The sequence below is a fragment of the Eubalaena glacialis genome, chromosome 14 (genome assembly GCF_028564815.1).
Source record: "Eubalaena glacialis isolate mEubGla1 chromosome 14, mEubGla1.1.hap2.+ XY, whole genome shotgun sequence".
Taxonomy (NCBI): Eukaryota; Metazoa; Chordata; class Mammalia; order Artiodactyla; family Balaenidae; genus Eubalaena; species Eubalaena glacialis.
Window position 1 is genome coordinate 94,009,653 of NC_083729.1, and position 6,000 is coordinate 94,015,652.

Here is a 6,000-nt window from a genome sequence, read left to right on the forward strand (position 1 = left end):
TCTGGGTTCCGGGTCCCACCCAGCAGGGGTCTCAGCACCCCTGCCTGGCAGACCCCTTTATTCTTGTGCCCGGGGTCAAGCGTGCGGGCGGTCCCGAGGGGGCTCCTCGGCCACCAAGTCTGGCGTCCTGCCTGGACCGCCAGGGCAGGTCCCTCTCCCCTCAGCACCAAACCTCCTGGAGGTCCTGGCCTCTTTTTCTGCCTCTGCTCTTAATTGAGCTGATCTGTTACCAAACTTCAAAGGGCAGGGAAGTCCCTCCCTCCCGGGGGACCAGGGCAGACTCCCCGGTCCCTGCCTCATACCTTTGTTTCCTTGATTGAAGTATAATTTGCATAAAGTAAAACACACAGATCTGAAGAGTTCAGCTGAATGAATTTGGACAAATACATACACCTGTGTAGCCTCCGCTCCAGTCAAGACCCCCTCCCTCTCCCAGAACCCCCCGGCCCTTGCAGGCCCCCTACCCCTCCCGTTTCTATCACCAGGGCCCAGTTTTACTTATTCTGCAATGTAACACTCGTGGGGTACACTGTAGGTGTTTTGAGTTTCAATAGTTCTTTTTATCACAAAGTAGTGTTCTGTTGTACGGACGTACCTCAATTTGTCTATAAATAACCTCTGAGTTATTTCCAGCTTTTTGCTAATTATGCATAGAGCTGCTATGAACTTTCTTTATTAGGATTTGAGAGGACAGAGGTCTTCATTTCTACTGGACAAATGGGAGAAGAATGGCTGGTTCATAGATCAGGTGCATGATTGATTGAATAAGACAGTGCTGGGCTGTTTTCCCAGGTGCTGCGTCATTATTTCCCTTTTTCCCTGGGAATGTGTAACACTCCCTGTGTCCGTCTTCCTAACATTAGCCATGGCAGTGAGTGTGAAGCCTTGTCTCCTGATGGTTTTAATTTGCGTTTCCATGATGACGGGTGAGACTGAGCATGTTTTCACGTGCTTATTTTCTTTTGTGAAGTGTCTGTTCGAGTCTTTTGCCTATTTTTAAGAACTGGGTTGCTTACTGTACATTATTTTATTTTTCAGAGGATGAGCTTCATGTTTTATTGAGGTGTAACTGATGTATAATGTTAGGTTAGTTTCGGGTGCACACACGATGATTCACTATTTGTGAACTCGGGAAAGATAACCAGTGTCCAGTTACTATCTGTGCAGTTGCTCACTTTCTCGTTCCTGAGGTGAGGCCAGTTCTCTGGCAGTTCTGTGTGTTGCTGATACTTTCCTCCGTTTTATGACTTTTCCTAACCGTCCCCCTGTCTTTTTCTGCAGCCTTGGCTCAGAATTCCCATGTGATTTCCCTGATTCCAGCCACGCAGGATGGAAATCACTCAGGTGGGAGACTCTGTCCTCCCCAGCGGGGATCCTGAGAGGTGCCACGTGGGCTGGGGTGTGAGTGCGTGTGAGTGTGTAATGATGGGGGTGAGCGTGTGAATGACTGTGTGAGTGTGTACTCATACACACACGAACGTGCGCAAGCTGAGGCCAGGTCCCCCTTGCAGCAGCATTGCTGGGATTCCAGGGATGCTGGTGAGTCATGTGCGAAGGGAGGCTGCGTGCCTGGTTCACCTCCCGTGTCACTGCTGGTCGTGTTCTCACCTCTGTCAGGTTGGCGTTTGTCCTGGGTGGGAGTCCACACGCAGCCTCGGCCCCCTGGACTCGGCGGGAAGGCACCGGCCTTGGGTGTGGGCTGAAACTCTTCGGCTTGGACACCTGTCAAATGATCTTTCAAACACAGGTGCACATCGTCATGGCTGACAAATGCAAAGTAATTTTTTAAATCCCTTAATTCACAGTGACTTCGGAAATCATGAACGTTCTGCTAAGGATACAAGTCCTGTTATGTGTGTGTGGGGATACAACGGGGGGCACTGAAAAGTGGTTAATCCATATTCTCAACATGTGGGCGACCAACGCCCCTGCACCGCACCCCACAGGTTGAAGTTCCGGGAAGTTGGCCCGCCTCCCTCTGGTTGATTCAAGTGAGGCGGGGGAGGGGAGATGGGAGCAGTCACATCCCAGGGGCCTTGCCCGCTGCCCTGAGCCGGCCCCTCCCTCGTCAGGGCCCCAGGAGCCCAGCCCATGGTCACCCCACAGGACGAAGGGCCGGCAGGGGCCTGACGCTGGGCCTGCTCCCCCCGCCTCAGAGGACAGAGCAAAGCCCCTCACGCAGGCCCTTTGGGCAAAGAGGTGATGCGGGAAGATGGGTCCCAGTCCTTCCTCCGCGGCCCTGAGCCCCACTCCTCCTCGGTAACAGCACCAAAGACGTGTCCGGGCCCTTAAACCAGACCCACCGGGGGCGGCTGCCCTGCCAGGGCCTCGGGCAGCCCTCGTCGGCACCCAGAGCGGGGCGCCGTCTTGACGCACAGCTGGTGAGTCTTCCTGAGTGTTTGCGCCCAGGTAATGGCCCCCCGGTCAACACAGAGCACCCCGACCGCTGCCCCTCATCCCGGCTCAGCTGGCGGCTCCGGCCCACGTACGGAGGGCCCACCGCGGCTGGAGGAGGGAGGCCCTGGCCCTGGGCAGCCCCCCGCCCTTAGAGGCACGGCCCTCTCTCGGGTGACCAGCTCGAACGAGCGGCTCCGCGGCCCGCAGCCACGTCTCGATGGGGCTGGGGGGCTGCGGGCAAGTGCTGGCAGCCTCTCGTGCTCGGGGGCCTCAGGGCGACCACCTGTGCGGGCAGAGCCCCCCAGCGCACGCCCACGCTGCTCCGTCCACCTGCCGGGTGTGCAGCGCCCCCCACGCCGACCCAAGAGGGCCTGCCGCGCCCCGGGGCTGCCACAGACCCCCTCGCCACGCCTGTGGGACCTGTAGGTTTTCCAGCTGCACTTGTACATCCCCGGGGGCCAGGGGTGGAGGGCGGGGGGGAGAGCGAGCCACCCACTTGCCGGCTTTGACCCTGCCTCCAATCACAGGCTGGGCCTCCTTTCCCTGCCCAGGCGCCCTTGTGACGCCAGAACGCGGGACCGCACAGCTTCCCCTCCAGGAGCACCTGCCGCCTGCCCCTCCTCGTGTGCAGGGCGAGCTTCCTGGCCATCTTGCCCAGCAAGGAGGCGGAGACCTGGCTGGGGAACAAAGGGCTCGAGTGTTCCTGCCGGCACCTGAGTACACACACTGGGCACGTTTGCCCCACACATGCCCTACAAACCTCTGGTTTGCTGTCTTAAATGAAGATGATTTTCTTTCTTGACTTATGACAAATCACATCTAATTAGTGGCTTGACTTAGGCAGGCTGGCTGAAAGGGGTAACTGCAAGTAACTGAGAAACCGGAAAATTGTTAGTGCATTTAACAAATGGAATTTTTTTTTCTCACCAAATACTAAGCTAAGGCTTTGTTTCTGGGGTTCAGTGATAACCGTTAAGGGCGATTCTTTTGGTCTCATACTCATGCCTGTTGCTGCATGGCTACAGAACAGCTGCCCCAGCTCCAGCTGTCACATCCATTCAAGGTGGTTGTGTTGGTTTCTGGCTGTGCCCCTCTGGGCTCCTTAAGAGAAGAGAAAAGTGTTCTAAGTGCCAAGCACTGTGCTTACAAGCATTATCTCATTTAATCCTATGGTAATTCTATAAGGTAGGTGTCACTGTTATTCCCATTTTAGACATGAAGAAACAGAAGCTGAAAGAGAATAAGGGCTGGTAAGTGGCAGAGTGTGGACAGGGGCCCAGTCCTCTCGATGCAGCCTTTTCCTTCAGCACACGGTAGAGCTAAGTTTGCTCCAATGGAAACACAGAGCAAGTGTTTCAGAAGCTCTTTAAAGAGTGGAAGCCCCTTCTGGCTGGAGCAAGGAGCGGGGAGCTGGTGAGCGAGGGTCGGGCATGACCGGGGCCCCCGGGGGAGGGAGGACGGCTGTTCCACCTGCACCTCCTCCTCCTTCTTCTGCCCAGGACGGTGACTGAGCGGCCCTTGAGGCTCCAGCCGGAAGGCATCTCCCCGCCCCGGTGATCCCTCGCTGCTGGGGAAGAGCCCGCCAATTAACCTCACAGCCCAGAGTCCATCCCACCGCAGCCTGGAGACGGGAGCTCTTTACACCACGGGCGGAGGGAGGGACGGCCGGGGCTGGCGAGTCAGCACTGGCTCAGTTTTCTAAATGTGGAAAGAGAAATCTTGGAAGCTATGATCTCTGGAGTGAGTCAGTTTTCAGCAAAATTCTGGAGTAGACTTTTAAACAGATTTAAGCTGAGACAAAATAAACCAATTTTCTTTCCTGAGCACAGCCGTCTGGGGTGTAAGACGTCCACGGGGGTGTGTTTGATGGATGAATGTACCCACGGAACCAGGGGTACTCCCATGGAAGCTCCGTACTGTCCAGTTCTGTGTAACACTTTTTAATCAATAATTTCAGGGAAGACGTAGACAGGGTGCCTTAGAAATGACAGAGAACGCAAATCTAGGAGGGATAGTTTATGAGCTGGATACAAAGTAAAATTTCAAAACACTTGAAAGACAGGTGTCTGGGGGCTTAAATAAATAAAACGGAACCTGATAGGATTCATGTAACACCTATAACTTAGATCAAAGACTGAGCTGAGATGCGTGGGCTCGGGGGTCCTGGTTCATTGCGAGGCCAAATGCAGAGGGCGGAGTCGACCACAGACCACGGGAGCAAAGGCTGATGTCCTTTGATGCCCTGATGTCCGACACGACACTGTCGCAAAGTTGGGCGGCGTCCTGGTCGGAGCCTGTCCTCTGTCCCGAGAGCTCTGGGATGTGTCTGGTCCCCCGGCTCCTGGTCCGACGGGCTCCTCACACACCAAGTCACCCTTTGTGGATTGAACATTCACTTGCTTGCTGCAGACCTTTGACTATTTCCCAGAGTTCCAACAAGGTTGATCCTGAGTTTTTGCTCATTTTTTTCATGTTGCTGGAGGGATGGTGTGAGCCCGCGTCCCTCCCCGGCCAACCCACAGCGCTGTGTCACTGCAGCCCCAAGTGTCGGGGACCGGCTGGACGTGAGCGAGCTGGTGAAGGTCAGACACTGGTGGTCCTTGACCTGGAAAGGGGCGGTCTGGTGGGGATGTGGTGGCTGTCTAAAAACTGTGGTGGTCCGACACCGAGTGGTTCCAAAGAGAAGCACAAGGAACCGCTGGGAAGTGGCAGAGACCCGGGACATTGTGCAGAAGGGAAGGGTCTACTCGCCTCTGGGGAGGTGTCTGAGCAGCTGCCTGACGTCTGTCGGAAAGGTTGCCCAGGGATCCTGCAGGCAGAGCAAAGGTGAGGCAGCCAAGGGTGCCCATCCTGAGACGCCATCATTCTCGTCCTCCAGTCTAGGCTTCTGTCACCACTGCCTTGGATCCTTCTTTATAAAGGCCCCTCCTCTGCACCCAGCGTGGAGGCGGCTGAGTCGCTAAAACTAAATCTGATCGTGTCTCTTTCCTGCTGAAAAAATGCACTTGGTTCCTCCTGCCCACAGATCCATCCCAGCTCCTCAGGGAGGAGGCCCGGGTCCTGCGTGTCCTACCCCTGTCCCCCTCCCCACCACCCGTGATGCCATGGTGGGAGCCTGGGCTGGGTGCTGTGGCCAGGACCCCAAGATGCATAAGGAGGTGACTTTGGGGCTGAGCCTTGAAGGAAGGAGGGTCAGCAGATGACAAGGGGAGCCCGGCTCTTCCGTCTGGAACCCAGTGTTGACCTCAGGACCTGGGCCACGTCTGGGGACACTGGGTCATTCTAACTGGGAGTGGGTGATGCTGGCACCTGGCGGGTGGGGGCAGAAGTGCGCAGGAGGGGCCCCTGGGTCACCTGCAGAGACAGGTGCGCTCGTGGAGCACAGAAGCACCACGAGGGCAGGTTGCTCCCCTCTGTGGTCACTGTTGTGTCTCCAGAGCCCAGAACAGGATTCCACACAAGAGGCGCCCCGTGAATGTTGAACGAGCAGAGTCTTGTACATACTCAGCACTTGGTAAATATTTGGTATTATTATTCTTTCTGACAGATTTGTGTAGCTTCTGAACCTAAGGCTTTCCGAATGACCGCTGCCTGTCTCCTGGG